This window comes from Tamandua tetradactyla, chromosome X (genome assembly GCF_023851605.1).
Source record: "Tamandua tetradactyla isolate mTamTet1 chromosome X, mTamTet1.pri, whole genome shotgun sequence".
NCBI classification, from domain to species: domain Eukaryota; kingdom Metazoa; phylum Chordata; class Mammalia; order Pilosa; family Myrmecophagidae; genus Tamandua; species Tamandua tetradactyla.
Genome location: NC_135353.1, coordinates 48,167,456 through 48,190,518, shown reverse-complemented (window position 1 = coordinate 48,190,518; position 23,063 = coordinate 48,167,456). Strand labels below are relative to the sequence as shown.

The 23,063-nt window shown below is 40.6% G+C and overlaps 1 long non-coding RNA gene and 1 pseudogene across 1 annotated transcript in view; one reads left to right on the top strand and one right to left on the bottom strand.

The window, feature by feature from the left end:
- The window catches only part of LOC143670420 (uncharacterized), a 38,751-nt gene extending 21,434 nt beyond the window's left edge, over positions 1 to 17,317 (bottom strand). Inside the window, exons 1-2 of the long non-coding RNA XR_013169355.1 lie at positions 17,291 to 17,317; positions 3,273 to 3,309 (exon numbers count right to left, since the gene is read on the bottom strand). This is a non-coding gene — a long non-coding RNA (uncharacterized LOC143670420). The remainder of the gene's footprint in view (positions 1 to 3,272; positions 3,310 to 17,290) is intronic.
- Positions 17,318 to 21,099: 3,782 nt separating this feature from the next.
- On the top strand, positions 21,100 to 22,443 carry LOC143671815 (nucleosome assembly protein 1-like 1 pseudogene; annotated as a pseudogene).
- The last annotated feature ends 620 nt before the right edge of the window (positions 22,444 to 23,063 follow it).

Here is a 23,063-nt window from a genome sequence, read left to right as displayed (position 1 = left end):
GAGCCAACTCCAACTACCTGGGCAGCTGACCTAATGCTGCTGCAAGAAACCATCTCCTTTGTGGTCCTCTTCCCTCTCTAACAACAGTTTCCTCCATGGCAAGCCCAGTACTCACTCCCATCTCCCCGCTCAAAGAACAGACTCCAGGTGCACACTTCTTTGTCAGAGATTTCTTGATGACAACATTTGTCCTGTTGTGTTTTAGTCCTGCCTATAAGCGGAGGAGGCAACTGGAGAGAAAATGATTGACTGAACTAGAGTCTTTGCAAAATATGTCTAACACCAACACTGTATGCAGCTGGGAGGGCCCAGCTTCCAGAGGGCTTAGCTAACCCCTGAGAAGGGCACAGGAATGATAGGGGAAGCACTCAGAAATGCAGACTATCAACTGTTATGCTATCTTTCATTTTTTGTATGTTAAACAGGCAACAGATACTAATAAGCATTATAAGGAGTCATGGCATCAGTACATAGAAGGAAATAAGTAAACTTGGTAGGATGGTTTGGCGGTTTTATGGACTCCATAAAAGTATGTTTTTAAAATTAATCCATTCCTGTGGGTGTGGACTTATTATAAGGAGGATATTTTGGTGAATAGCATCTTAACTTAAGATGTGACCCACCTCATTGTGAGTCGCAATCCTCTTACTGGAAACCTTTATAAGAGAATGGAACTCAGAGAAAAAGATACAGAAACTGAGAGAGAAAGCCACAGAAACAGAGAGGAAGCCATGGAAGCCAGAAGGGGGAAGCAAAGAAACCCAGAAGACAAAGAAGAGACCAGCAGAAGCTGCCACGTGACAGAGATGTCCAGAAAAATAGGCAGCCAATCTTTGGGAAGAAAGCATCACCTTGATGATGCCTTGACTTGGACAGTTTCACAGCCTCCAAAGTGTAAGTTTGTAAACTAATAAATTCCCATTTTGAAAAGCCAGCTCATTTCTGGTATATTGCATTTAGGCAAACTTTGCAGACTAAAACACTTGCTATGTGAATAAATGCATGGTTTAATGAATAAATTTGATCATTTTGGATAAGACGTGGAGCGTATGGAAAGGCCACGAGCTAGGCAAGTGGGGAAGGGAATGTGGTAGAAAGCAGAATTTGTGTGTGTTTGGGAGGCAGAAGACTTAAAGGGCCAACTCCTTAGTGTGGTATTCATAGCCCCAGTCTGCTTTCAAAGCACTTCCACTCTGCCTCACACCCCTGCAACTTCATTCCCGGCAAAATGCACATACACACACCCATCTCTTCCACTGTCCTTTACCTGCAGTGACCACCCTCTGTCCCCTTCTTCATTGCCAATTAAACTCCTCGTGATCCTTTAGAACCCAGAGGAAATGCCTTCTCTTGAGTACCTTCCCAGGCATCAACCCACTTCCATCCTCCTCTCAGCCTAGCTAATCATTCTATCTTCCATGCTCCAATAACAGTTTATGCTCATCCCGATTTAGCATTTGCCACCTTCTGTCATTTGTCTTCCGTGTCTATCTTCCTCTCTGTACCAGAAACTAGGGCAAGCCATGGGCCTTATATACCTATGAGTCCCTAGCCCTTAACACAATTCTTGACACATAGTAGGTGCTCAATACACACTGGGTGAATAATTGAATGACTAGGCTCTGAAGTGTTTATCCTGCAGTTTCACAAGTTGATGGATGCTATTTATATTGCTAGGTTGTTATTTATCTGAGAAGTTGATGCTAAGTTTAAAGTAACTGAATACTTAGCCTCTAGGAATAGTCTGCATGGAACCACTACAGGGGACAGTAATTTGTAGAATTAGAAATAACAGTAATTTAGCACTACCTGAAATAGAAACTGCTAAGATGTGTGACAGTTGATAGTGATAAAAATCTGTGGGGAGGAGAACAAAGGTTAGTGAACAAATATATAAAACTTACAAAAATGTAAAGTATTTAACACATATGCTTTTTCATTGTATTATTTCTCAGCAGTTACACTGCAGAAAATATTTGAATCCATGTGTTATTTAATCAGTAGTATTAATGGGGAGCTTCATCCACACTAGTGAACTTAACAATTGTAGATCTGTGAATTTTTGTCAGAAATATAAGCTGAATAGTTTGACTTGCCTTACCAGACAGTAATGCTATGGCTGCATAATGGTAAAGCTTTTTTCATGATTTTTTGAACTCAGGGAAGAAATTGAATTACTTTTTATCAATAAGAATCTCTTTCAACCACTATTATCAAAAACTGAATAGCTGTGGAAATGAGATTTTGCTGTGTGTTTGATAATGCTTCTTAATGAATTGAACCTAAAATTACAAAGCAAAGAGTGCTTATAAATGAAACTTATATTGTGGCATATTCATTTAATAAAACTAACATTAGTTGAATCATTATAATGTTAAACTTCTTCCTACACTTACTATGCTGTTTAAAAGTTTTTTAAGAAGGAAGATCTTTATAACCACACATATTTGCACTGAATATATGTTGCAAGCCCAAGCCCAAACTACTTTACCAGTGGCTTTTGTCAGAATTCTATGCAAGTCCAAAGGAAATTTCCAAATTTCAAAGCCATTTTGCTGTGCAATTGAGATGCTTCCACCTAAACTTTGTTCTGGTTTGAAAGCTGCACTATACCAGAAATGGAACAGCTTTAAAGAAGGGGAATTTATTAAGTTGCAAGTTTACAGTTCTAAGGTTGTGAAAATGTCCAAATTAAGGCACCAGTGGAAAGATACCTTAACTCCAAAGAAAGAGCCAATAAATTTCAGGGTTTCTGTCTCAGCTGGGAGGGCATGTGGGTATGTCTGCTAGCTTTCTCTCCTCATTTCATAAGGCTTCTCCAACGGATTCCCCGAGGCTCTGTCCATTCTGTTGGTTCTGTTGCTTCTGGTGGCTCTCAAGCTTTTTCCAAAATGGTTCCCTCTTAAAGGGCTCCAGTAAGCAACCCCATCTTTAATGGGTGGAGACACATCTCCATGGAATCCATCTAATCAAAAGTTACCACCCACAATTGGGTGGATCACATCGCCATGGAAACAATCAGAAAGGTTCCACCCAGCAATACTGAATGAGGATTAAAGGATATGTCTTTTCTGGGGTTCACAATGGATTCAAACTGGCACAATATCAGTTGGAAACTATTAATCAGCAATAAAATAACATGCTTTAAAAGGCAAATACTAAGAGAAGAATCTAATAGACTTGTACAAATGTTTTCCAAGAGATTAATATGTTCAATTAAAATCACATGCTTGTGGGAGGGCCACGGTGGCTCAGCAGGTAAGAGTGCTTACCTGCCATGCCCGAGGACCCAGGTTCGATTCCTGGTGCCTGCCCATGTAAAAAAAAAAAAAAAATCACATGCTTGCGGGTTGGAAGATGGCAGAGTAGAAAGCTCCAGAAATTATTTCCTCTACTAGAACCACTGTTAAACAGGGAGGAACTGTCTGAATCAACCATTTCAAAACTCTGGAGTCCAGTAGAATACATGGAGCATCTAGGGAAGAACAGGAGGAAGAGGTTGGTAAATTGAGGTAATTAACTGTTACTTTCTCTCTCAGTTATAGTTACTCATTCCCCACTCACCTGGCAGGCAGCAGTGGGGTCTGGGTCCTGGTGAGGTTGGGGAGTGGTCTGATCACTGAACATACTTTTTTTTTCTTATTTATTTTTTTAAACTTTTTTTATTGTATAGTGTAACATATATACAAAGCAAAGAAATACAAAAGCAACAGTTTTCAAAGCACTCTTCAACAAGTGGTTACAGGACAGATCCCAGAGTTTGTCATGGGCTACCATACAATCCTCTCACGTTTTTTCTTCTAGCTGCTCCAGAATACAGGAGGCTAGAGGGCTTAAATATTTTTTTTGTCATCACAATCGACTTTTTCTCCTTTTTTTTGTGAAAAATAACATATATACAAAAAAAGCTATAAATTTTGAAGCACACCACCACAATTAGTTGTAGAACATATTTCAGAGTTTGGCATGGGCTACAATTCCACAATTTTAGGTTTTTACTTCATAGGTGCTCTAAGATACTGGAGACTAAAAGAGATATCAATTTAATGATTTAGTAATCATGTTCATTTTGTTAAATCCTACCTTCCCTGTACAACTCCACCATCACCTTTGATCTTTCTATCCTTCCCTTTAGGGGTGTTTGGGCTATGGTGATTCTAATTTTTTCATATTGGAAGGGTCTGTCAATAATATGGGGTAGGAAGATGGAACTAGAGCTGATGTTCTGGAAAGGTTGGCCCTCTAGGTTTCAGGACTCATCTGGTCCAGGGACCCATCTGGAGATTGTAGGTTTCTGGACAGTTACACTAGTGCATGGAACCCTTGTGGAATCTTATATATTGCCCTAGGTGTTCTTTAGGATTGGCTGGAATGGTCCTGATTGGGGTTTGGCAGGTTATGATAGGTAGCAAGGTCTAACTGAAGCTTGCCTAGGAGCAACCTCCAGAGTAGCCTCTTGACTCTATTTGAACTCTCTGCCACTGAAACTTTATCAGTTACACTTCTTTTCCCCCTTTTGGTCGGGATGGAATTGTTGATCCCATGGTGCTAGGCCAGGATTCATCCCTGGGAGTCATCTTATACATAAAAGTATAACTTGGTGTAATAATCATGGAATATTTTGGTTCAAAGGAATGGGAATTCTATGTTAGTATGTTAAAGACTATGCTTAAGGCTAGAGGAGGAAGTGTTAAGAGAAGCCAGCTTAATACCTTTTTAGATTTTGTTCAAGAAACTTGCCCTTGGTTTCCTGAGGAAGAAATGGTCAATCTGGAGACCTGGGTCAAGGTGGGAAAATGGCTAAGAGACCACTACACAGCAGAGGGTCCAGATAAAATACCCATTTATACCTTTTCCATGTGGCCCTTAATTCAGGAATATATTGATCCTGGCCACAAAGTGGCCGGTTTCCAAAAACTGAGACAGCAGAGTCAAGTTGTGAGAAAAATGTAAAAGAAACAACATGGATATGACAGTCTTAAACTATCCTCAAAGAGCTATGCTTCTATAGAACCCCCCCTCCCAGTTCTGAGAAACCAACCCTGCATAAACCATCAGATGGGGGTGACAAAATAAAATTACAGGAGGGAGCAGGAACAGAAATGTATCATTTTGACCCTGAGGAAGAGGAGGAGAACTATCTAAATTCAGCTTTGCAAGACATTCATTTGAGTACTGCTACTAGTGGGGCTCCTAGCAGCAGGAAAGTGACCTTTGAATCTAAAACCCCTTCCTCTGAGTCACCTTATCCCCTACAAAAAAGCATTCTTGGGGCTCAAGATGCAGGTGAAGATACCACCGAATTTCGGATTTTTCCTGTCCTGGAGAGACCAGACCCTAAGCACTTCTGCAGTTGCTCTTTCTCAAAGTATACAAAATGACCATTTTGTTAATAACCTAGCTCAAAACACTTCTGTTGCCTAGCAAGAGCAAGAAAAAATAGATATTAAATTAGAAGTCAAGCTTAATGCTTTAGAGGCTGCAGTCCCAGAACGTTTAAAATTCAGACAAAGTTGCTATGCCACGCTAATTATCAGTACATATGCGTGACATCAATTCTGTATAATCAGTCATTATGGAACTGGCCTGAAGTTCAAAAGCATTTGCAGGGAGTTTGGAGCCACCATAATATCAGTTTAAATTTAAAACAATTACATGAAGAAATTCTAAGCATGCAAAAGAGTCATGATTGAAGCTGTTGATCCTGCTATGGTGGCTTGAGACATATTGAGTGAATTACAAGGCTTTAATCCTCTAAATATTCTAAAATACTCAGCTTGGTATTTAAGGGCTATAATCCTTTTGCTACTAATCTGGTTTCTTATCATTTCAGTCAGAATCTGACTCCTCCAAAATCAAATCCAAATCCTCCAATTAAACACCTTTGAGCTGCATTTAAAAAATAAAACAGGGGGAGATGTCGGTCGCAGATGAGACAGAAGTCACATGCTCACTGCAGAGATATAGCAAAGCTGTCTCTGTGGGAATAGGCACCTGATGTCCTGAAAAGACTAAAGTGTTGCAAAGCTGATTGAGTCTGGGACAGAAGGAGGCCTTGGGAAATGTGTAACTTTTGACTTACCTGGGCACAGAGAAGCAGATGGTTCAGCCCCTGCTTCCTCCTTCCCCCATCTTTAGTTACACTTTTGTTACTTTCTTTACCTTGCAGCCCTATAAAATAAACAGTGCTGAACCTCTTGGGGTCTTTGAGTCTCCACCAGATCTCAGAGTCCCACCTGGTCCCAGCTTTAACTATATCTTTGTCTCTTGTCTTTCTTTCTTAATTCCCTGTTGCCTCCCTTCAGTCCTGACACTGAGTCGTGCTGGTCCTGGCATATTGGGGTTAAGGTAGCTTTCCCTGGATGCCTTAGTTTGGACATTTCTATGGCCTTAGAATTATAAACTTGCAACTTAATAAATTCTCTTTGTAAAAGACTTTCCGTTTCTGGTATATTGCATTCTGGCAGCTTACAAAATAAAACACCCTTGTTTTGTGATTTACCTTAGTCCTGACCTGATCAGCTTTGTTCTTATCTCTAATTGAAGACTGATCTCTTTTTCAGTTTCCTTATCAGTTGTTGTATGTAGCAATGCTGACTTTCAGACCTGCAGAACCTCTCCTCTGAGTCTTAGATGTCACATAGGTACCCAATGTTCCAAGGAAATATGAGGTTATGCATATATAGCACATTATCTCAAAAGCTAGGAATAGCAATTACAGCTCCAGACTAAATGTGATTACTATAAGACATTACAGTCTAGATGCCAATTTTCTTAAAATTATTTTCTAAAAGATCCCATAAAATATTTGTTATTTGTTTCTAGCTTATTATGCATCACATGATGTCTCCAGGTTCATTCATCTCATTGCATGCATTATGAATTCGTTCCTTTCTGTAGCCACACAATATTCGATCATATGAATATACCATAGTTTGCCATTCTACTTCTCAGTCAGTGTATCCTTCAGCAACCTCCATCTACTGGGCATCATTTATAATGTTGAAAGTCAACAATCCATGTCTCACATTATCCTCACTTAGTTGTAAAATCAACACTCCCAATTTATGATAATTTTCATTGCTCCCAAGAGAAAAATAACTGATAAAACACACCCTCACTGAATAGAAAATCCAAACCTCCCTTTAACTCTTGTTGTCCCCCCCCCCCAATTATTTACCCCTGGTATTGCTGTCTTCCTGTTTAACAGAAAGATATCAATAGTGCAACAGCAGTGTGCAATAGTAGCATGCAATAGCAGTTTCCTCCCATTCCCTGATATTATTTATGCTTTGTACAAGATTCAAACCTTTGAAGTAGTTCATGTAATAACTTATTTGTATTTCTAGTGTTAATCAGTGGGATACATGGATCTATACAATCCATTTCAATCATGTTCACCTTCAATATGGCAATATTACTTATAGATCCACTAATGAACTGCCTTCTCATCTATCCATTCCCTTATGTTTAAATTCAACCTCATTATCTAATGGCTCATCCATCTCCAGCTTCTATGTATCTCTATGCCCCCTATATTCTATATCATAAGCCTCTGAGTCTACATTTCCCAGGGCCATAAAAGCAAAATCATACAGTATTTATCCTTTTGTGTCCCTCTTATTTCACTTAGCATTACGTCCTCAAGGGCATCCATGTTGTCATATGCTTCCAGACATCATTTCATCTTACAGCTGCGTAATATTCCATCATATGTCTATACCACATTTTGTTTATCCACTCATCTATTGATGGACACTTGGATTGTTTTCCTCTTTTGCCAATTGTGAATACTGCTGCTATGAACATTGTTGTGTAAATGTCTGTTTGTTTCACTGCTTTCAGCTCTTCTGGGTATATGCCAAGTAGTGGTATAGCTGGATTATAGGGCAAATCGATATCTAGTTTTCTAAGGAATCTCCACACTGTCTTCAATAGGGGCTGTATCATTTATACATTCCCACTAGCAGTGCATAAGTGGGTTCCAATTTCTCCACATCGTCTCCAACATTTATAGTTTCCTGTTCGTGTAATAGCAGCCATTCTTGTAGGTATGAGATTGTAGCTCATTTTAGTTTTCATCTGCATTTTAGAGCTAATGAAAGTGATCATCTCTTCATGTTTTTTGTTTTGTTTTTTGTTTTTGGCATGGGTAGTCACCAGGAAACAAACCTGAGTCTATGACATGGCAGCGAGAATTCTGCCACTGCACCACTGTTGCACTGCCCTCTTCATGTGTTTTTTAGTCATTTGTATTTCCTCTTCAGAAAAATGTCTATTCATATCCTTAGCTCATTTTATAATTGGGTTGTTTGTTCTCTTGTTGTTGAGCTGTATGATTTCTTTATGTAGACAGGATATCAAACCTTTATCCAATATGCGGTTTCCAAATATTTTCTCCCATTGAGTTAGCTGCCTCTTCATCTTTTTGGCAAAGTCTTAAGGTATAGAAGCATTTGATTTTGAGAAATTCCCATCTATTTTTTTCTTTCATTACTTGTACCTTGGGTGTTAAAGTTTAAGAGGCCCCCTCCTATTACTAGGTCTTAGAGATGTTTATCTATATTTTCTTCTAGGAGTTTTATGGTACTGGTTCTTATATTTAGTTTTTTGACCCACTTTGAGTTAATTTTTATATAGTGTGTAAGATAAGGGTCCTCTTTCATTCTTTTGGCTATTTATATCTAGTTCTCCCATGCCTATTTAATTAAAAGACTATTTTGCCCCAGTTCGGTGGATTTGGGGGCCTTATCAAAGATCGTTGACCATAGATTTGGTGGTCTTTCCACAATCTCAATTCGATTCCATTGGTCAATCCTTGTATCTTTGTACTGTACCATACTGTTTTGACTATTGTGGCTTTATAATAAGGTTTAAAATTGGGAAGTGTTAATCCTCCCACTTTGTTCTTCTTTGTTGGCTATTTTTAGCTATTCAAGGTCTCTTTCTCTTCCAGATAAATTTGATAACTAGCTTTTCCAAGTCTTCAAAGTAGGTTGTTGAAATTTTGATTGGTATTGCATTGAATCTATAGATCAATTTGGATAGAATTGACATCTCAACTACATGTAACTTTCCTACCCATGAGAAAGGAATGTCTTTCCACTTATTTAGATCTTCTTGGTTTCTACTAGGAATATTTTGTAGTTTTCTGTGTACAGGTCCTTTATATCCCTAGTTAAGTTTATTCCTACATACTTGATTCTTTTGGTTGCTATTTTGAATGATTTTGAAAAGAATATTTTCCTTAAGTGTCTCCTCAGTCAGGTCATTGCTCGTGTATAGAAACATTACTAATTTTTACACATTAATCTTACATGCTGCCACTTTGCTGAATTTGTTTATTAGCTCAAGAAGCTTTGTCATAGATTTCTCAGTATTTTCCAACTCTAGTATCATGTCATCTGCAGATAATGAAAGTTTTACTTCTCCCTTTCTATTTTTCCAAAATGTTTCCAATCTGGAGACATTTTCTTTTTTCAGCCTGATTGCTCTAGCTAGAACTTCTAGTTCAATGTTGAATAATAGTGGTGACAGAGGGCATCTGACTTGATAATGGTCATGAGAATCTTCTATGTCCATGTTTTAGTAAACATCACATCTTAGTAAACATCTCATCATAACCTACCTAACAGGCCATTTCTAGATTCCTACTTGGGAATGAGCCCTTCCTAGGAAAGGAACATACCCTAGTAAATGGCTGTAAATATTTACGTGTTCCTTCTGGGAGAGGTGGCTCTCTTCCCAGAAGGAGGCATACTTGATAAATCATTCCTTAGTCAGGAATTGTCTCAGGGGGCTTCAGCACCCCTCTGAGGTAAGAACTGGGTTATGATCATGAAAACATCTGACATGGGAAAAGTGGACTATGGTCACGCAAACATCTGATGTGAGCCCCTTTTTATCAGTGTGGTATTTAAGCCCTTAGTTAGGAAACATGCAGCAGAATTCCCCTTACTGCCAAGAGAAGGATGCTTCCTTTGAAGTCTCCCAGTCTGTCCCTGAACACTGTCTCCAGGATTCCCCAGCCTCTTCGGGTGTTGGGTCATGCTGCCCCAACTGGTTATGTAACTGTTTACTTTCTTTTCTTTCTTTCGGTTTTACGATGCTATCAATAAAATGTATTAAGTTTACTACTGAAGTTTCTGTTGTCTGCAAATTCGGGCCTCTAAATTAAGCAGCCACAAATATCACATCTCCCTTCATGTAACAGCATCCTTGTCTCGTTCCCAATCTTGGAAGGCTTTCAGTCTCTCACCATTGAGTACAATGCTAGGTACAGTTTTTTCATATATTCCCTTTTTCTTATTGAGGAAGTATCCTATGATTCCTACATTTTGAAATATTTGTATCAGAAAAGGATACTGAATTTTGTCAAATGTTTTTTTCAGCAACAATCAAGATGATCATGTGATTTTTCCTTTCAATGTATTGATGCACTATACTATATTGATTGATTTTACGTTGAAACATTCCTGGTAGAAGCCTCCCCTATTCATGGTATATAATTCTTTTAATGTGTTATTGGAGTCAATCTGCTAGCATTTTGTTGAGAAAATTTTGTGTCTATATTCATTAGAGATTGGCCTGTAGTTTTCATTTCCTGCAGCATCTTTAAATGGTTGTGGTATTAGAGTGATGATAGATTTATAAAATAAGGTAGTGTTCCTCTCTCCTCAATTTTTTGGAAGAATTTGAACAGGATTGGTGTTAGTTCCTTTTGGAATGTTTGAGAAAATTCACCTTAAAGCCATCTGGTCTTGAGATTTTCTTTGTATGGAGATTTTTGACTACTGATTGAATCTCTTTAATTGTGATTGGTTTGTTGAGATCTTCTATTTCTTCTTGAGTCAGTGTAGCTTGTTCATGTGTGTATTTGTTTGTTAAGCTGCCAGAATACAATATAACAGAAATGGAACAGGTTTTAAAAAGGGAATTTGTAATGTTACAAGTATACAGTTCTAAGGAACTGAAAGTATCCAAATTAAGGCATCAAGAAAAGGTTACCTTCACTCAAAAAAGGTTGAAGCCGTCCGGAGCACTCTATCATCTGGGAAGACAATGGCTGGCATCTACTGGTCCTTGTTTCCGGTTCATTGCTTCTAGATTCTGATGCCTGTAGTTTCCTCTCTAAGCATCTGTGGGACTTCACTCACAACTCTGGGACACAACTCTGAGTTAGGGCCTGCTTACGATCTCATGGGAAGGCACGTGGTGATGTCTGCTATACTCTCCCCATGTCTAGGCATATTCTCTCTCTGTGGGTATTCCAAGCATCTCCAAACATCTGTGTCTCTGAAACAACTGTTCTCCAAGCATCTGCATCTTCTCAGCTCTGAACTTTCCCCCAAATATTTCTCCTTTTAAAGGACTCCATTAAAATAACCAAGACCCACCCTGAATGGGTAGAGTCACATATCCATCTAAACAATGGTCAGACCCACAATTGGGCGTGTCATATCTCCATGAAAATAATCTAATCAAAAGTGTCTGTCCCACAATATTGAATCAGAATTAAAAGCATCTGCCCCCACAAGACTGGAGCAGGATCAAAACATGGCTTTTCTGGTGTATATGATATTTTCAAACCTACAGTGGGCTTCTAGGAATTTGTCCATTTCCTCTAAGTTGTCTAGTTTTTTTGGCATATAGTTGTTCATAGTATTCTCTCATGATTCTTTTTATACTTCAGGGTCCATGGTAACAACTCCACCTCTCATTTCTGATTTTGTTTATTTGCATCCTCTCTCTTTTTCTCCTTGTCAGCCTAGCTAGAGGTCCATCAATTTTATTGATTTTCTCAAAGAACCATCTTTTTGCTTTATTAATTATTTCTATTGTTCTCCAGTTCATTTAGTTCTGTTTTGATCTTCGTTATTTCTCTTCTGCTATTTGCTTTCAGTGTTAGTTTACTGTTCTTTCTTTAGTTCCTCCAGGTGAAGAAGATCTCGATTTTTGCAATTTCTTCTTTTTTAATATAGGCATTTAGGGCATGAAATTTCCCTCTTAGCACTGCCTTTGCCACATCCCATAAATTCTGATATGGGATCCAGATAACTATTTGGATCTTTGTCTCCAGATAGTTACCAATTTCTCTTGTAATTTCTTCTTTGACCATTGATTGTTTAAAATTGTATGGTTTAGTCTCCATATATATGTGAAAGTTCTGTTTCTGTAGTAGTTTTTGATTTCCAGTTTCATTTTATAGTGGTGAGAGAAAGTGTTTTGGATAATTTCATTCTTAAATTCATAAAGACCTGTTTTTTGCCCCCAACATATGTTCTCTCCAGTAGAATGTTCCATAAGCACTAGAGAAGAATGTATATCCTGGGGTTTTGGGATGTAATGATCTACATATGTCCGTAAGGTCTAATTAATTTCTTAAATTGTTTACGTTCTCTGTTTCCTTTTGATCCTCTCTCTGTTTGTTGTATCCATAGAGGAAAGTAGTGTGTTGATGTCTCCCACTATTATTGTTGAAACATCTATTGCTCCTTTAGTTTTCCCAATGTTTGCCTCATGTTCTTTGAAGCTCCTTGATTGGGAGCATAGACATTTATGATTGTTATTTTTTCTTAATTAATGGTCCCTTTTATTTAATGTAATGTCATTTTGTCTTTTATTACCTCTTTACATTTAAAGTCTATTTTGTTTGATGTTAGTATAGCTACTTCTGCTTTCTTTTGGTTACAAGTTGCATGGAACATCTTTTTCCACCCTTTCACTTTCAATCTATTTGTATCCTTGTGTCTAAAATGAGTCTCTTATAAGTAGCATATAGATGGATCATTGTTTTTTCATCCATTTTGCTAATCTGTATGTTTTAATTGGTCAGTTTACACTGTTAACTTTCAAAGTTATTATTGAAAAAGAAGCTCTTGAATCTACCATCTTACCCTTTGGTTTTTATTTGTCAAATCTATACATTCTTTTCCATCTTTCTCTTTTATCTTTTAAGTTACCCTTACTGGCATCCTTCAGTTCTGTGCCCACCTCCAGACTTCCCTCTCCTATCTTATTTTTCAGCCAACAGAACTCTTGTTAGTATTTCTTGTAGGGCCAGTCTCTTGTTGACAAATTCTGTCAGCCTTTGTCTGTATGTGAAAGTGTTAATCTCTCCCTCAATTTTGAAGGACAGTTTGGCTGGTGTTCTAGTTTGCTAGCTGCTGGAATGCAATATACCGGAAACAGAATGGCTTTTTTTTTTTTTTTTACATGGGCAGGCGCCAGGAATCGAACCCGGGTCCTCTGGCATGGCAGGCAAGCATTCTTGCCTGCTCAGCCACCGTGGCCTGCCCCAGAATGGCTTTTAAAAGGGGGGATTTAATGAGTTGCTAGTTTCCAGTTCTAAGGCCGAGAAAACATCTCAATTACAGCAAGTCTATAAAAGTTCCAATCAAAGGAATCCATGGAAAGATATCTTGGTTCAAGAAGGCCGATGAAGTTCAGGGTCCTTCTCTCAAGTTAGAAGGCACATGGCAAACATAGTCAGAGTTTCTCTCTCATCTGCAAAGGCACATGGTGAACATAAGTCAGGGTTCTTCTCTCATCTGGAAGGGCACATGGCAGACATGGCATCATCTGCTAGCTTCTTCTCCTGGCTTCCTGCTTCATGAAGCTCCCTGGGAGACATTTTCCTTCTTCATCTCCAAAGGTCACTGGCTGGCAGACTCTGCTTCTCGTGGCTATGTCATTCTGCTCTGCTCTTTCTGAATCTCCCCCATTCTCCAAAATGTTTCCTCTATTATAGGACTCCAGAAACTTATCAAGACCCACCCAAATGGGTGGAGACATGTCATCACCTAATCCAACTTAACCACTCTTGATTAAATCACATCTCCAGGGAGATTAATTACAGATTCAAACATACAGTAATTGTCATTACAAGATGGGATTTTGATTAAAACATGGCTTTTCTAGGGTCCATACATCCTTTCAAACCAGCACAGGTGGATACAGAATTCTTGGCTGGAAGTCTTTCTCTTTCAGGATCTTAAATATATCACATCACTGCCTTCTTGCCTCCATGGTTCCTGTTGAATAGCCCAAACTCAGTATTACATGGTTGCTCCTGTATGTGGTGGGCAGCTTTTCTCTTTCTTTTCTTCGACATTTGAAATACTGTTTAGTATGTGTCTTGGAGTAGGCATATTTTAATTTATTCTTTTTGGGGTTCATTGGGCTTCTTTGATTTGCATATTTATGTCTTTTATAAGGGTTTGGAAAGTTTCCTCCATTATCTCCTTAACTAATCTTCCTAGCTCTTTACTTTTTTCTTCTCCTTCTGGAATACTGATGATTCTTATGTTTGTGCACTTTATGTTGTCCATCATGTCTCTGAGATCTAATTCAGATTTTTCCTATTTTTGCCATTTGTTCTTTTGCATGTTCAAATTCAATTGTCCCATCCTTCAGTTCACTTATTCTTTCTTCTACCTCTTCAAATCTGCTGTTGTGTATTTCTAGTATATTTTTCATTTTTTCTACAGTATCATTAATCTCTGTAATATTTGCTATTTTTCTACTTATTTTTTCAAATCCTTCTTTATGTTTGGTGTCCCTTTTATATCCTTTATGTCATTACCCAACCCATTGACTTTATTTAGTAAAGTTGTATGTACATCTTTGATTAGTTGTTCCAAAGTTCCAACACTGTTTCCTCCAGTGTTTTAATTTGGTGATTAGGCTTGACTATATCTGTCTGCATCTTCATATATTTTGTAATTTTCTGTTGACTTTGAGGCATTTAATTATCTTGATAGGGTTACTTTGGAAGTTTATTTCAATCAGTCATCTAAAGTTTTTTATTTGCGGGACTGTCATGGTGTAAGGCATGGGACAGGGGATGGGGCCTGGAAGTCTGATAGCATGGCATGGCACAAGGCTAGTTGTGAGGCCAAAATGCTATGCTGCTGCCCTGGGGCATGGGGTGTGGGGCAGAGAGTCAATGTGGGAGGTACAGGAGGCAAGGGGGCTGGGTGCGGTGTGGGCAAGCCTCAAGTACGGAGACAGGGCATGGTGGGAGGCTGACTGTGGATATGTGTGTGTATGGGACACTATTGGGGGTGTGTGGGTACATATGTGCATATGGGCAGGGTGTAGTGGCCTGTGGGGGTGGGAGCAGGTGTGTGGGTCACGGGGGCCCTGAGTGCGTACATGTGCAGGATGTAGGGTTTGATGGGAAAGGTGCACATGTGTTCCAGGTGTGGAGGAGGGGCATGTGCCCACATGCACATGGCACAGAGGTGGTGGAATGCAGGGGGCAGGTGGTGGGATTCAGGCAACTGGGGCATGAAGGTTGGGTGCATGGTGTGTAGGGGTTGGGGCATGAGTTGCACTTGTTGGGGGCAGCATGCATGGATGTGGGGCAGTCAAGGGGTATGGCTTGGCTTGCTTCCTCATCCCCACTTCCGTGTCCATGTACTCCTGAGGGCTACAGGCCTTCATTTGGAATGGTGCACAGTAAGCTGAGTGCCCCGATTGGATGGTCTCTATGAGCAGGGAAGGCTCGTTTACTGGTTCGTGTTCCCAAAGGATGCTCCAGACTATGAAGTTGATGGCACTGATATCTCAAGAAAGCTGCAGTGGCAGGCACTTTCCTGGGCATGGCCTCTTGTCCCCAGTGGAGTCCCAATGGCACCCATTCACCTGGTTCTCTGTGTCTCATTTCCTCAGCTTTTTCATCCAAGACCTCCCGATGTATTGTAGAGGACTCTCTCAGGTCATTTGTACCCTGGAACTGCTGTCCTAGCCACTTTTCTGTCACCTGCCTAGCTGTTCCTTGGAGCAGGGGTGAACTCCGTCTCCATCCCAGTTACTTTTGAGGTGTGTGCCTCTAAGAATGAGGACTGGGTGAGCCCGATTTAATCACTCAAGTTAGTAGAAAGTCTATTGTTCTATGGCTTTGGGATTGTAGTCTTACTTTGGGCTAACATTTTATGAAGCAGAGGCTTCTAAGGGAAGGGACTAGAAGTCAGGCTACCTGGAGGAGTGCTCCATTTTAAGGCTGAAATAAGAGGGGAAAGGGAGCTTTTCAGTGGCCCAGACTTCCTTCATGGCAATGAGCTTGCCATCTACCTGAGAATGAAAGTATAGCTTTTGGCATTGGTAGAAGGTTGAATTTAGACAGGGTCTTAAGTGCTTAAGCAACAGGATATGTATGATGGGCATATTTGTCAAAGGAAACCTTTGACAAAATAAAATATTTCTAATGGAAATCTCTTGTCACTCCGAGGAAATATTTTTACTTCCTCCCTTCTAAAGCACATTATCCAAGGTTAAAGATTTTGTAAGTCTACAAAAAGATTTGTAAGTCTAAGTGCCCCCAGTATCACAGCCCTAACCTGAGATAGAACCTCACAGGCTATGGTGAGGATTTAAACAGGGATCTGAAGACTCTTTGTAAACAGTCAGACCCCTAGGCAGACAGAAAAATACGATTGATGGTGATAGTGATTTCAAATCCCTTATGATTCACTCAACAAACATTTATAAAATACCTGTCATAGGCACAATGGGTGTTACAAACTTGAGGAAGGCCTGGGATGCTCCCTCTAAGGGGCTTGTGCTTTTTATAAGGGAACTAGACTATATGCACACATGAATAGCCTGAGGAAAAGGGAAGCAGATACAGAAAGGAAGACCTCCCAGAGGCTGTCAGTTTGAGCCAGGCTATAAAGAAGAGCTTTGTTTTGGCATTCCAGGGGTGTTCCCTGGCATCCCCAACATTAAATGGTAACCTCTTCAGGTTGTGGCCTTGTGTCCCACTCCAGCCATGGTGACAGGTCTGTGAAGGGAAAAGATTTGTTCACTTCTGTTGACTGAGAGAGGGAGTCAGGTGGGAAAAAAGAGCACCGTCCCTGAAGGAAATCTAAACTCCTGGGTTTATGCCAAATTTCTGGCTTGAAGGAGATCAGAAGTCATGGATGGGTGATGGAGTTAGGAAGTGTGACCTCCTGAATGGGTTGCACTTACCCACCCCCATGAAGCCCAGAGAGATGACACTGTTCCATGCACTTCTGGGTTACACACTTGCTGTGGGAAGAGCCCCACTGAGAAGCTTGGCCGAGACCCTCCCTCAGTTTCGCTTCCAGTACTTCATGGTGGCAGACCCTCAGCAGTTTCCTATCTCCGTTGTTTGCTGCTGTCAATCAGTTCCCCCCTCAGGTACCTGAGCCAACTCCATCTACCTGGGAAGCTAAGCTGCTGCCGCTACAAGAGAATTATCTCCTCTGGGACTTCTTTTCATTATCTTAGTTTTTCCTATGGCAAGCCCAGTACCCACACTCACCTTCCTGTTCAAAGAAGAGTCTCCAGGTACACACTTCTTTACAGAGACTTCTTGAGCAGCCATCATGTTGTATATCAGCCCTGCCTGTAGATGGAGGAGGCACCTGGAGAGAAAATAATTTGAATGTAAACTAGAGTCTCAGCAATATGTTGAACACCAACACAGTATGCAGCTGGGAGGGCCCAGCCTTCAGAAGGCTTGGCCAAACCCTCCAGAAGGGCATGGGAATGAGAGGGGAGGCACTCAGATAGAGACCATGGATAGTTCTTCCATTTTTGGGTTTTGAGTGTCAAACAGATAGTGGGTAAAAGTGACTATTCTAAGGGGTCATGACATTGGTACATGGAAGGGAAGGAATACACTTAGTATGTGAATACATGCATTATTTAATGAATAAAATTGATCAGTTTGAACAGGAGGTGGAAAGGATGGAAGGGCACTGAACCAGGCAAGTGGAGAAGGGAATGGTGGCAGAAAGAGGAACATATGTATGTTTGGGAGGGAAAAGACTAAAAGGGCCAACTCCTTAGTGTGGTATCCATGGCCCCAATATGCTTTCCAGACCTTCTCACTCTGCCCCTTGCTCCAGCCATTTCATTCCCGGACAAACGTACATACACGCACCCATCTCTGCCACTGTCCTTTATTTGCAGTGACCGCTTTTCTGCCTTTCACTTCACTGCCAGTTCAACTCCTATTGATCCTTCAGGAACCAGAGAAATGCCTCCTCTTGAGCAAGTTCTTGGGACCAACCTAGCTGCCTCCTCCCCTCTGCCTAGCTAATCATCCTCTCTCCTGTGCTCCCACAGAATTTGCGCATCCTTGTTTTAACATTTGACAGCTTGTGTCATCTTCATCCAAGTGGCTGTCTCCCCTCTGGATTGTGAAGCAGGGCAAGCCATGCATCTTAGTCAGCAGTGAGTCCCCAACCCCCACACAATTCAAGGTGCATAGTAAGTGCTCAACACAGGTCTGGTGAATGATTGAATGATTAGGTTCTAGAGTGTTTGTCCTGAAGCTTCAAGTGAACAGCCCAGATTTTCATTACCTGGGGAAACAGGATTTTTGTTTTATTGTTTGTAACTGGTTATCACCTCTTAAGTGAATACTCATGGTTCTGTTAAAAGCTGCAAAGCAAAGAATGAATGGACAGAGACAAGAAGGAGGTCAATAAAGCATAAATATTACGTTTTCCTATAAAACCCTTCTACCTAAGAGGATTTGCTTTTGGTAAATTGGAGGTAGCTCTGGTTATAAGCATACAGTAGGCCCTATTAGGCACCCTCCTCACTACAGGACTTCCATCATTCCCTACATCTGCTCTTTCCTTTGTTCCTCCACTACAAGAATCAGTCTTTTCTTAAAGCCAATCACCCTCTGAGACTATGAGCACATTTTAACAGGGTGGATGTGCGGACAATGTCCTGCCTTTATTGCCCTACCAAGTCCGAGCACACTGCTCATTTTTTAGTTCCAAGCCTCCATCCATTAGGAAGCCTTTCCCAAGAAAGGCTCCCATATTTTATGCCTTCCTGGTGCTCTTAGCCACAGTGTTGTGTGAGTCAATATATAACAGCATTAAGATGGAAATGTTTCACATTCATGCCTTTCTCCCAACTGGAGCCCCTTGTCACAGAGATAGAGGCACCTGCTTCTCAGTCCCCAGAAATGTATCACATGAGGCAATACACATAGGTGTGCATCATTTATGTCCTGATTGATCAAGAGTGAATGAGGCAGGTTAGACTGAGCTTTCAGAGACCCTGAAGTCATGCCCATTTACTTTGTGGCTGGTTAAGTAACCTTCAGTTGTCAAGCTAGTCCTGTTTCTAGATAAAAAAGAAGCAGTACTGTCTGAACTTCAGATTAGAAGCCAGGATATCTCGGTATTAGTCCTCACTTCTCCCTTAACTAGCATGACCTTGGGCAAGCCAGTTAGTTGCTCTAAGCCTCGGTTTCTCTGGCTAAAAAAGAATGGGCTTGCATTCAAATCCCTCTCCTACCTATTCTACATTCCCAGAAAGTGCTGAATAGTGCACAGCCACACTTAAATGGAGGAAAAGGATTACTCAACAAATGGCGATAAAGATTAGCTATTTAGAAAGCAAAAGGCCAACTATATGCCAATATACTCCACATGGATAAAAGTACACACCCAGAGGAAGAGGGCAATTTCTTCCCACTAACTCAAACTCCTACCAAGTTTTTTTTACCTGTTGGTCCCAGATCGGGAACATACGATGATTTCATACAAATGCCCTGGAGAATAAGGGCCACAAATTAAATGGCCATGTGTCAATACAATTCCACGAGGATAAGGATGTACAATGTAAAAATTCACAATTAAAAACCAGGAGAGACTATACACTTGAATGGTCTTATCTCCCAATACTAAAGAAGTTTGCATATTTAAAGACAATGGAAGAAATTGCAAAGGAAAACACTGGTAAATTTTCTACATAAAAAAGGAAAACCACTGCAATTGGAAATATTAACAATCTTAAAAGACAACCACAAACAGAAAAAAAATACAATAAAAAGAACAAACGGTTTATGTCCTACCCCCAACTTTACTGCAGCTCCCTCACACAGACATTGATAAAAAGGAAGGCAGGGTGTAAGCTCTAAACTACTCCACAAACAAATTACACGGTTCTTCCTGAAGGTCTGAGAGATTACCCAACAGCCACCCTGAAATTAAACAACTAGGAAGGGTAGGGAAGGCAAGAGTTATTACCCTAATTTTGAAGATGAGAGAACTGTGTTGCAGAGAAGTTGAACCATAACAGCTGTAGTTGAACCATAACAGCTGTAAGTGCAAAAATCAATCCTAGAACCCGACTATGGCTCTGTCTTGATTTTAGCCACCTGTGAAATGAGGACGTTAGATTAGATCTCTGGTTCCAAAGAGCAGAGTGCAAACCAGCAGCATCAGCATCCCATGAGAAGTTGCTGGAAATGCAAATTCTCAGACCCTACCCCAGACCCATGGAATCTTGACCTCTGTGGGTGGGGCACAGGAATCTAACAAGCCCTCCAGCTTATTTTCATGCACTCTCAAATTGGAGAGCTGCTAGATTCCATGATTTCTAAGGTCCCTCCCAGACATAAAGCAACATCATTAATATGTGACCACTAATCCTCTGGGCTGTTGGCACAAAATCATGATGTGTTCTTGACCAAGGTTTAAGAAAAAATTGGCATGAGTTTGGGTTAGTGGGAAGAAATGCCACCCTTCCTCTGGATGGACTTTATACCTATTGTGTTTGCAAAATCTACCTGTCTTAAGTCAATTGCATGAGGTATACTGGCCATTATAACCTAGGCTTTCTTCCTGCACCCTGTTCGGAGAGAGGAGTGGTGACCTCTCTCTCAAAGGCAAATTGGAGGCAGGTGGGAGGGAGGAGGAGTGAAGCAAGGACCAGTCTATCACTTGTCAGCAAAAGAGCTCACAATTTGAGGCTGCTTGGTCCAGCTGGAGAAACTTGTTGGAGGTCATGATAGGGGTGCTTGTTGACCTTTCCTGCACCCGGGTTTAAATACTGGCTCAGGGCTGAACAGCCTTACCTTAGCCCAGCATTATAGTCCTGCTTTGGGTACGGGTGTTGGACTTTCAGTTGCAGACAAAGTCTGAACTGTTCAGCCACCATCATCTAATCCACGTTACCTGGCAGTGGCCACCTTCGCCTCAGACATTACCCATCGTCCACAAGCCAGCAGCAGCTGCTCCTGCCACTTGTGTTCCTGCTCTCACTTGTGCTGCTATTTTGAAGTCTTAACTGCTGAGAAGGTATTGGGGTTCCTCCAATATGTCTGATGAAGGGTCCCTGAAATCTTCTACACTTAGCCAACAGGCTCAAGAAGGAGCAGTCAGTGTGAAAGATGGAGGGAGAGGAGGGGAAACTGGCTACATGGAGGGACATGTTGAAGGGGGTGATTGCGTTGGAGGCATTATCCGTGATGTTAAGAAGACAGATGATGCAGACCAAGAGCTGAGAGCTGGTGGGGAGGTGGCAGGAGACGGTGGCAGCAACATAGAACATGGTTCTGAGGGACAGAACATCTTTCATGATCCACAACCAAGTTCTGCCCAGCTCTCTGTCTTAGTTGCGGGATCAAAGACACTTGAGCAACATGTCCTTCCATATAAAGGCAATGATGCTGAGAAAATAAAAAAACTTCCAGACCAAACCCAGGAGGCTGAGGTTCAGACAGCAGAAGCTGCAACAGAGGAAGAAGTTACTTTTCAGGGGAAGCATATTCCTCAAGCTGCTGGACATTCTCAAAGGTCTGGAGAAAGAACATACAAAACCTCCTCAGAATACATTCGGTACAGCCAGCAGTTATTTAAGGTCCTCAAAGGTATTCAGTTTGAAATTGCTCAAATTAAAGCTGAATTTTATAAAGAAGTTCATGATATTAAAAGGAGATATGCTTGCCTCTATCAACCTCTGTTTGATAAGAGATACGAAATTGTCAATGCGCTTTATGAGCCTACATACAGTGAATGCTACTGGGGACCAGGTGTCAGTGAGGTATTTCTTGAAGAAATGAAGAAGGCACAGCTGGAGGAGACGTCTGAAGACCAAAACTGCCCTGGTGGAGTTCCTCTATTTTGGTTAGTAGTCTTTAAGAACACGAACATGCTTGGAAGCATAATTCAGCAACATGATGAGCCAATTCTAGAGCACTTGAAAGATGTCAGACTCAAGTACTCGGATGCTGGTGAGCCAATGAGCTTCACAGTAGAATTTCTGTTTGAACCTAATGAATATTTTTCAAATGAGGTTTTGAGTAAAACCTACATATTCAGGTCAGGTCCAGATGATTCTGATCCCTACCTCTCTCGAGGTCTTGAGATTATCAACTGCACGGGGTGTCAAATACATTGGAAGAACGGGAAGAATGTCACCCAGCAAACCATCAAGCAGCAGAAAATCAGGAGAAGTGGAACTTCCAGAACAGTGTGTAGAACAACTTCCAATGAATCTTTCTTCAATTACTTTTGTACTCCTGAAATGCCTGAGTTTGGAATGTTAAGTGCGGTTGCTAGAGAAAAACTTGATGAAAATTTTAAATTGGGGTACCTTTTCCATGACCATATAATCCTAAGGCCAGTGTTATACTTCACTGGAGAAGGATTTGAAGACTAACATGACTCAAGTTTTCCAAGCATTAGTTAGAAAGGAAGAAGTGGATGAGGAAGATGGGATGCAGAAATGGACAGAGAAGGCTAAAAGGAACACTGGGAAAGTTGCTGTGAGCTGGGGGGTGCATGTGTCAATGAACAATAGGATAAATGTAACTGAGTTGTTTATGGCCTCATGGTCTTGGATTTTCTGGTTGGCTAAAGAAGAAACTGTAAGGATTTGAAAACTAATGCTTTCTTATTAGAATTTCAATGTTCCCCACTTTTGTGCCAGATAGAACTCATTGCATCCTATGTATTTCCATAGTCTATTTCTTGAAGTTCTTTGGTAACTTGCTGCAAGACTACAACTGTGTATTATCAATACTTGAGAGCTATTTAGAAGAGCTTCCTGAAAAACCAAATGAAATCTTTAAGCCAGTTAGTATGGCCTGTGCCTTCATCACTGTGCAGTAGAAATATTGTCTCTCGTACTAACCAGTAAATGCTGTACTCTTAACCCAAGTGTGTATGCTAGTAAAGTATTGGTTTCCAGTAGGACCATATTTAGTAACCATTAGCTTGTTTGAGGATTTTTGTATTGATTCTTTAAAAGAAACTTAATTACAGTGATGTGGTTAATTG